Consider the following 10,403-nt stretch of genomic DNA (forward strand, 5'->3'; position numbering starts at 1 on the left):
AGCTTTCTCTGCAAGAATAGTGTTCCCATGGGGAGGGGGGAAATTACCTTTTGTTGACGATTTCTGAATTACTTCCATCTCTTCGCAAAGCCCACCATTACCAGGAGGGAGGGGGACAAGTTGTGTATTATGCTACTGTATGTGTTCTGATGACCTGGAGGCTCCCATTTCAATACAGGAAGTAGCTAGTGCATGCTACCATAAGTTGTCTTGACTATTAGCATAGTTGATAGATTGGGCTGGGGGAATCAGGCATGTATAGGTCCATTTGTATACACATCTCCTCATCCAGCTAGGATTATGTGTGAGAAGAGCCTACTTCTGCTTACGTAGCTGGACTTTGCTGGATTGAATCATACAAGTACCGTGCATGATGAAAGAGAATGCTATTATAACAAGGCTCCAGAAAACCTAAGGCATTCAAACTTTGCTTTTAAAATCTGCAAATGTCTCAAACAATTCTATATTTTACTCATATGCATTTGGTAGCTTTTCTCTGCTGCTATAAGGAACTAGTCTTGCTATAACACAGTCCAAGAGAAGAGTATAGTAACTAGACATTTTTATTGTTTAATGTACCATGTGGCTGGGAAATGTTTCATAAACTAGCAAATGTCTGATGCATTTGACATAGATTTGTTTTTGAAGTTAGGTTAATATTAAAAAGCAGCTTTTATCTTTTTTGATTACGCTTTTCTGCATGTAATCAGAGCTAATTTTTGTTCTGGGCCTGATAGTAAAGTTGAGATTTCCAGTCTTTTCTTTGGCAACTGTACTAACATCTATAAACCTGTTTGCCATGAAAATAAGAGGAAAGAAGAGGAGAAATATTTTTACAGACTTTTTGTTTTTATTATTGTGGGTAGATTTTTTCCCTGAATTACAAAGTTCTTGGGGTTCTTATTACTAAAATAAATATTTTCCTTGTTCAGTGCTATCAAGTAGCACAATTTTATATCAAATGTTGCATTCTTTGCTTTTTACCCCTTTTACCCCAGTTCACTGTGATCACAACATCACCACATACCACCACAAGACATGTATTAGGGCTCAAGCTAGCATAATAATGTACTAATTCTAGAACCTGTGCTCATAATTATCAGTGGGAGGGCTTTATTAATTGACTCTAATGGGTGGTGGAGTGCAACTACTGAATTTTCCCATTGATGTCATTCTGATAACTCCACATGTTTAACATTATGTACAGCTCAAGTACTTTCTACTAAGGACACATTAAGCTTATGGTTTCCTTTTTTAATGGAGTCCAAGAGAAATGTGTGCTTAGCTTTATATATAACGTTACAGCAGATAGAACATTTACAGACATACCTTGTTGCCAAAGAGAAGTGATTTTAGGGCTTCTTTCTCTTCCACTTTGAAATCTAATCTAATGTTGCTTTCATTCTGGTCAGTTTCACATTCACCACAGTTTCCTAAGTAATGTTATTGGCATAACCTGTACAAGAATTGAGCTTGCTCAATTAAAAGATAGCACTCAGCAACCTTGTGTAGCTCCTTTGCAAGCCAATTGCACATTTGTGTTGCGCCGCTTAGATCATTAAGAATATAACCTTATTTGAAACTACCTCCTAAAAATACCTGCTAGAGCCAACACTGAAAATATTGAAGCAAACCCCCCAAACAAACACAAACAAAATCAGTTTAATGTAAATAAGTGTCTGCCAGTGTATTGTGACTTTTACACTTTTGCAGCTGGGAAATCTTGGTTCTTTTTACTGGTTTTGATTATTATCTTTGTAAACATTTCAGAACGGCTTTTAGCCGTTTTGATTTTTCCCTCTATAATTGAAGGTGGGATATGAATTTTTAAAATGCAAATGAACAAATGCAAAGTTGCTCTGACATAGTTGCTCCAAACTGGAAAATTATCTTCAGGGTGCTGAGTAGGTGGGTCATTCTTCATCTTATTAGCTCCTGGTGCTGCACATAGTTAAGTTACCACCTAGTTCCACCAAAAGTGAGAATGTGAGCTTAATTTTTGAAGGTATCTTATTAGGCAAAAAAAGTATCCAAAATTTTTCAAAGAAATTGGGGAGGGGAAAAAAAGGTTAATAAAACTGGTGAAATTTCTTGAGTTTCTGCACATCTAATGCATATACTATAGATATAGTTTATATCAGAAAAAAAGACTATTAATACTTCAGATAAGTTAAACGATCACCTGAACTTTCCACTTCAGTTGCTATATTTAAGGTGAAAACTTTATTTCTAAATTTTAAGTACAGCCACCACTCTGTAAATTCTGCATAAAGAGTTTATGGAGAAAACATTACATCATATATCATGTTTTCAGTCTATAGAAGGTCAATTGCCAAAAAAAGAAGTAATAACGTTAATCATAGAAATATGTTTTAAATGCTTCCAAAAACAAATTCTGGGAACTCTTCATGGTAACATTAATTTACCTACTCAAAATTCCTTTGCTTTTATGAAAATCTCTGGCATATCTTTTAGTTTGTAAAAGGCAGTCCAGACACTCATAAGTCCCATTTTAATGAAGGAGTTACCAAGTCTATTTAAATGGGCAGAGCTGGGAAAAGTTACTTTTTTGAACTACAGCTCCCATCAGCCTAATCCAGTGGCCATGTTGCCTAGGGCTGATGGGAGTTGTAGTTCAAAAAAGTAACTTTTCCCAGCTCTGTAAATGGGGTAATAGAATGTAAATTTAGTTTGGAAGTATTCCAGATGTCTTACCATAACACAACCTTGCTTGACGATATTGTAGCCACTACCTACAGCATGTATTTCAGTCTGCCTCTTTTCTTTACCAGCCTCAGAGGCTCTTATATACACAGCTCTCCCCCCAAGGATGGTGAATCATCTACCCATGAACTAATATTCATGAAAGTACCTTGTTGCAAATATCTCTACACCCTCAAGATTTGTGATTTCCTTATTCTCTCTGAATATAATGTACACATTCCTTGGGATGTGGAAATGAAATGATAGTGGTGTGACACTTAGCTTCATTGAGCTGTGAAACTGGTGAGACTGAGGATGATGCTAATTCATGACCCAAAACTGTGGAATTCAGAAGTAATTTATATACTGATATATATTTACAGCAATTTGGTGTGGATTTGCAGAAATAACACATTGGCTCCTGCTTCTTTTGCATTACAAACTCAATGAAACTGTTTGCAGAAATGTAATACAATGGACAAGGTCTTGGCTATGTTTTCTTGAAGTCCCATACTTTGCTAATAGCTGTGAGGACAAGCAATAGCAAATGGTCGATGGTCCCATGGCAATACAAATTCCCAGAATTTGCCAGGAAGTTTACCTGTGTTTGTGGTGTCCATCACCTAGCTTGACTGAAAGACTTGAGCCTTGCTGTTCTGATACAGGGGAATATGGGGAAATTTCCCTGAGGTAGTAGAACAGAGTATACCACTTCAGACTGCAGATGGTGGTGGTGGGGATACCACTTTTGAATGCTCTGAATGCTTTCTCACATAATATATTCTCTGCAGACAGAAAACTAGCACCTCAGGGGAAAAGGTTGTAGCTCAATTCTTTGCTTGCAGCGCAAGTGTTTCCAATTTCCAAGACATTTTCCACCAAATATTTGAAGCGGTGCAGTCCTTTTTACCACCATTCTTCCAGCTCATCCTGCTCCGTTCACAAAGGACTCAGACTACTTTTCTTTCTCCTACCTCAACTCTGTTCCTTGGCTGTCCTTTAGGTTGCTGTTGTTAGAGACAGTATGTCTTTGAACATGGGTTGCTGGGAATTAGTGCACCAGCTCTGGACAAATCCCAGATTCTGAACAGAATTGGACAAATCTGGGTCAAATCTGGTTGATACAGCCCTGGATAGCCCCAGGTCATGTTGGGTCCACCTGGAGTGATCCAAAGCTGCCAAAAGAGAGGAGGGCAGGCAACTGCATGCTTAATCAGGTCCTTAAACTCGAATTAAGCATGTGTTCAGTGGCAAGGAGGGAGGGGAAGGAGACACAGGCAGAGACTCTAGCCTGTCCTCTCCTGTTCTCCTCACTGCTGCCCACATATTTAATTGAGCTTTAAAACCCTAATTAAATATGAGGTTGATCAGAGGGGAGGAGACAATGCAGATGAGGGTGTCTGCTGTGTCTCCTTCCCCTCCTCCTTGCACCAACGGCATGTTTAATTAGGGTTTAAACCCCTAAATAAATGTAGGGCTGCGTGAGGCTCCCAATTCAGTTTAGGTTCTGGACTGGGTCCAGATCACCTTGGTTCAGATCAGGCCTGATCCAAGGTGCCAAATCGGACCTTGGGATTGGGAATCATAAGTGGGGAGAGTGCTCTTGTGCTCAGGTCCTGCTTGCGAGCTTCTAGTTGGCCACTGTGAGAACAGGATGCTGACATAGATGGGCCATTGGCCTGATCCAGCAGGGCTCTTATTTATGCTCTTAGTGACTTTTGGTTTCAACCTCAGCTGAAGCCAAGTTGCCCACCCTGCCCCCCAAATGCTTTGTTTAACTTGTAGACTAATAGAGAGAGTGATTATATAGTAATATGAAGATTATGTACCATATGACATAACACATGTAACTATAGATTGCATTCTGTATGCATAGACACTTTCTCTCTTCAGGGATACATTCCTGCTGGCCAGTGTCAATCCTTGTCTTCTGGTTTCAAAGACTGTGTGGCATACCCTGTTTTCAGTTTTCAGTTCCTGCCTGACCCTGCTATTCCTACTTCTCCCAATCTGAAGCTGCCTCAGAAGTGTAAAGCAAGAGCTCTCACACTCTACCATTCCATTATTTTATTTTATTTATTTTATTTAATTAAGCTTATATACCGCCCGACTAGCAACAGCTCTCTGGGCGGTGAACATTAAAAATACAATAAAAATAACACAAAACTGTACACAAAACTGTACAGTCTAAAATCAAAATATAATAATTTAGAATTAACAGGAATTAAAATGCCTCAGAGAAGAGGCATTTTGTTGATAGGCTTTTTTTAGACCACATACTTCACAAACCAGCCTGCCTTTGTCAGATGAGACTACAGGGAGCCTTTTTTTTTTTTTTTGAGACAACTCTTTCTCAGTATATTAAACAAATAAGTTAAGCAAGTCTATTTTCATCAAGGAATTTTTAAAGAGCATATTGTGGTTTTGGAAGCTCATTTGTTGAAACAGCCTTCTTTGCCTTCTCAACCTCCAAGATTATGTGCCTAGAGAATAATAAAAATTACCTTAACTCACATGATTGCAAAAGGAATTATTTAACTATTATTCTCCTTATCTGCAATGTCCTCATACAATCTGTCCATTGAAAGAACTTAACCTATTTTATCAAGATAAATCTGCTATAGTGTCATGCAGCCCCAACCATGCACATGTTTATTCATAAACAAAGCCTAGTGCAATCAATGAAGCATACTTCCAGATGATTATGCATTGGATTACAGCCTAACATGTGGATCTTTGCTGCCATACTATCCAGATTTACCAAGCTTTCTTTTAACCCAGTCAAATTTGTTTCAGGGTAAAGATCCTTAGTCTTGTGTTTTAAGATGCAGTAAGCACTGAACAGTTGCATGTAAAACTTAAATGTTTTTTTTTAATGTTGTAATACAGCACGTTCCACTGTGATGGCCTTATAGTTTGTTCATGTGTCTAGAGTCCAAAGTCAAGATTTGGAGAGGCAGAATCAGCTTTTTTAGGCACCCATCTTGTACAAAGGGAAGGCACAGCCTGTGAGGATATGGGATGTGAGATAAATGTCTCACAGCGCACTTACAGCCTTACAATGTTGCTTCCATGCCCTGTGTGGCTTAGATTGCTTTGCGCTGATCACCATTAGGAGGTAGATGTTAGGTCCCAAGGTTCACGGGAAAGAGTTTAATACAGTTCCATTTTTAGACTTGAAACAATTGGGGTGTGTTTGGCTATGCGTGTTCCATAGTTCAACTTTTCTATCTGCAGTGGAAGCACATTAAAAAATATTTCTCCTCCCCCAGGCCATATGTATGAAATGTATTCATAGAAGCCTGTACCATGTGCAGAGGACTTGTAAGTTCTGAAGTGTAGAAGTAAATCACAGCTTTCTCCCTGTAGGCTGTTTTGTCAAACATCTGATCTTGCAACCAAGTGCTAATGCTAGAATTGGCTAATAACCAAAACACTCACAGTCAAATTAAGTGTTCCCATCTGAGGTGATAAATGGAGAATACATAATTGTAAAATGTGGTTATGCAAAACAATTCATTGACATCTGGACACAACAGCTGGCTTCGAAATTGCCACAACAAAGTAAATGGAATAAAGTACTTCCAGGTAGTTTAGGAGGTACCCCCCCCACACACACACAGAGAATGAAACCCATTATCAGGTTCATTTTTGAATGATTTATCCAATTAATATCATGCCATCATGGAGAAATTGAAGTATTTATTTCCTTTCTCTGGGCTCATCCAGACAACTGTAAAATGTGTGACATGATCGCTTTGTGTTTTCATTATTTTTCGGTTGTCCATATGACGCAGCGCGCTTTTGCGCATATTCACGCTGTTAAATCCGCTCCTGCAATACCGCAAATCATGCAATTTGCTTTTTTAAACTAGGAATCATCCGCTGTACCTTCAGGCGCTCGGATGCAATACCGCGGACTTTACAGCTGTGGGCATTTGATGGGCGGTTCTGGGCGGTTCCCCATATCCCTTCCCTCATTCTCAGCCAATCACATATTTCCACTGTTGCGCATGTGTGCGAATGTCTGGGGAAAGCCCGGGAAAAAGGAACCTATCAGAGCAGTGGTGTGGTGTTGGGGTGGGGGGCCCACAACTTCTACTGCACAGATGCAAAAAAGCACATTTGCACAGAAGCAGCAACAGTGGTTAATTTTTAGCCAGCCTGCAAACTGGGCAGCCGCTCAGTATGAGATCTGCAATTGTGGTTGTTTGTAAACTTTTTCAAGGGAGAAAATATTTATTTTTGCCTAACCTCCACCTCCCACCCCTCACCCCCCACATCAAATGCCCTTCTTGAACATATTGGTCTTTGCTTCCAGGCATCCACAGTCGATGGAGGGAGAGAGAAGAGAAATAGAGGCTTTCCTCTTGGATTACAGACACTCACGCACCCTTAGTCAATTTCGCTTTCCTGCCTGCAAGGCTACTCTCTTTGAGTCTTGCCAATTTCAACCACAGCCTGCAGGTTCTCCGCTGCCCAGCTGAGCTGAAAATCATACAGTCGCTTTTGCGAAATATCCCAAATACAAGCAAAAAACCCACAGAATTATTGGCATATAAGTGGTTTGCTAGAGCATCTCAGCCACCTGCAACCATAGAGACTGGTGGTCTACCTTCCTAGACATGACACATCGTTACTTGCTGTTCTGGAGAAATAAGTGGAATTGCAATCATGTGTACCTCCAGAAACGTTAAAGGTATAAAAGCATACAGTTGGTTTTGTGAAATATCGCAAATACAAACAAACAAAAATACAGGAATTATAGGCATATAAGTGGTTTGCATGTTTCTTTTATCAGAGGGAACACCGCAAAGCCTGTGCTGGTTGCTTCAGCGCAGATTGACACAGCAGCACGTGGGGCTGTTTGCCCGCATTCCCTGCCCGAGCCAAGAGCAGCCACCTGTGGGGGTGGGCTGTTTGCTACCCTCAGGGGCAGCATTCCTGCCACCTAGCCGCATAACAGTCCGGGGCTGAACCCTGCAGTGAATGAGCCTAAGGGTTACAGGGGGATTCGCCCGGCGATTACAAGTGATGATGCCGTGCACTGCCCACAATCCCCCTGGATGGTCAGGGGCACCTGGAGACACCCCCCTGGCCGGCGCTGCTGCAGAGTGGTGAGCGACGAGGAACTCCATTACAGCCACTACTACCAAACCATCAGGAAATGCAAACTTTCGCGCTCGTACATTCAAGCGCATGCACCTTGTTGTGCTTTGTTGCAAAGAGGGAGAGGAGCATACGTCATATTTTTGCGGACCAATTGGCTGATAGGGGGGTGTTATGGGCAGAGCCGGGAAAAAGCGAGAAGAAGTATGGGTCCTCTCGCTGCGTGTGTGGGCGCAAAAAAGCATTTTTTTTATTGGGAAAGAGTGAACAAACAGGCAAAGTGAGGACTGTCAGATGATGAACCGGATACGGAAAACGTGGATTATCCCACTCCGTTTGGATGAGCCCTCAGTTACCACAAAATAGTGCATAGCGATAAATGACTTACACCTGTGTGCTTGACAGCAGAAAATTAATCCCAGGAAGAAACATGATTGTGGTGTTTCATGCTCCATGCTCACTATAAAGCTATATGTGCAGTTTGAGTTCTGTCTGTCTTTATGATCTAGGAAGCTCCAAATGAATTATTTCCTGAGGACAGTTGATACTCCATGTCTGCTTGATCAATTAAAGGCCAACAATCCACATGGAGATTCTTCTGTGCAAGCCACAAATGGTCTCAGACATGTTTAATTCTTTGCTGCCGTTGTTGTTGTGATTGTGAAGGTAGGTTGTGGGCTCCTACTGGGAGAAAAGCTGGGATATAAATCTAATAAATAAATAAATAAAAATAATAGGTCACAAAACAGAGAGTTTGGGGGAAAACACAGGGTCACATCAAATTGCATCCATCAGTGAGCGGAACTGACTTTTGCTCTTACAGTATTTGGCACTGGTTAGGCCTCATCTTGAATACTGTGTCCAGTTCTGGACATCACACATTATGAAGGATGCAGACAAAGTCCCCCTGACGTGCTCCCCAAATCTGTTCCATAGGGTTGAGTGACCCTCCAGAGTAGATTTGGGGAGTGTAGGGTGGAGAAGAGGAAGTCCCATTAATTTTGCTAGCGCAGCATTGGGTATCACATAACAAATCTCCACAGCACTTAAGACTTAAGGGGTTTATGAGCAATTACTGTATATAAACCACAGCATTCCAGCTGTCTGACCTTAGTACCAGAATGAAGGTATGAGGAATGACAAATAAGACAAGGCCTTTTCAGTGGCTATACTTATGTTGTGGAACACCTTGGCCTATGAAGTGTGAATGGCCCATTGGCAAAGACATTTTTATTCCAGCAGGTGTTTGACTGAGCTGCTGCAAAGGTTATGTTTGATCTGGGGTCTCTGCCTTTGTTGTATTTTTAATGTATTTTTTAATGTTGTGCATTTCAAATCTATTTTATTGCTTTTCAAGACATTGTGACTTTAAATTGTTGTAAGCTGCCCTGAGTAGTGCATGGGCACTAGTAGAGCATGATGAAAATCTCTATACAGTAATTAGTTAATTAAAAAAGCAAATAAAGCACATGGAGATGTTTAGTTAGAGAAAAGGATGGCTTTGGAGGGCAGTGAGAGTATGCCTAGTATGGATAAAGTGGACAGAGAAAATGCCCATCTCCTATAACACTAGAACTGTAGCTTACCCAGTGAAATTGGGAGATGCTAGATTCAGGACAAATAGCTTCTTAATATGATGGTTAATTGCCTCAAGAATTGATGGCCAGTTTAGATAGTCATAAACCTTCCTCTAAGCCTACAGCACCTGGTTTTCCCAGACAGTCTCCTATCCAAGTACTAACCAGACCTGGACCCGCTTAGCTTCCAAGAACAGATGAGATCGGGTTTGTTCAGGGTAGTATGGCCATAGGCTGGTTTTTAAAAGTAGGTTAGACAAATCCATGGCAAATTCAAATCAAAGTTCTACACCTAGGAAGAAGAAACCAAATGCACAGTTATAAGATGGGGGATACTTGGCTCAGCAATACTACATGCAAGAAGGATCTTGGGATTGTTTTTGATCACAAGCTGAATATGAGCCAACAGTGTGATGTGGCTGCAAAAAAAGGCAAATGCTGTTTTAGTCTGCATTAACAGAAGTATAGTTTCCAAATCACGTGAAATACTAGTTCCTCTCTATTTGGCACTGGTTAGGCCTCATCTTGAATACTGTGTCCAGTTCTAGACATCACATGTTATGAAGGATGCAGACAAACTGGAACAGGTTCAGAGGTGGGCAACGGAGATGATCAGGCGACTAGAAACAAAGCCCTATGAGGAGAAAGAAATGGTCATTTTTATTATGTACATGTTTGATTTTATTTTGTAAGCCGCCCTGAGTGCCCTATTATAGGGTACAAGGGCAGGATAGAAATATTTTAAATAAATAAATAATAAAATGTGTAGCCTTGAGAAAAGAAGACTGGGGGGAAGTATGACATCACTCTTCAAGTACTTCAAAGGGTTGTCACACAGAGAAGGGCCAGGATCTCTTCTCGATCATCCCTGAGTGCAGGACATAAAATAATGGGCTCAGGTTACAGGAAGCCAAATTTTGGCTAAACATCAGGAAAAAATTCCTGTTAGAGCGGTACTACAATGGAACCAACTACCTAGGGAGGTGGTGCTCTCCAACACTGGAGGCACTCAAG

At 40.8% G+C, this 10,403-nt stretch overlaps 1 pseudogene; it reads right to left on the reverse strand.

Moving 5' to 3' along the window:
* Positions 1–9,505: 9,505 nt before the first annotated feature.
* Positions 9,506–9,624, reverse strand: LOC133364745 (5S ribosomal RNA; annotated as a pseudogene).
* Between the last annotated feature and the right edge of the window lie 779 nt (positions 9,625–10,403).

The sequence above is a fragment of the Rhineura floridana genome, chromosome 9 (genome assembly GCF_030035675.1).
Source record: "Rhineura floridana isolate rRhiFlo1 chromosome 9, rRhiFlo1.hap2, whole genome shotgun sequence".
In the NCBI taxonomy this organism is placed as follows: domain Eukaryota; kingdom Metazoa; phylum Chordata; class Lepidosauria; order Squamata; family Rhineuridae; genus Rhineura; species Rhineura floridana.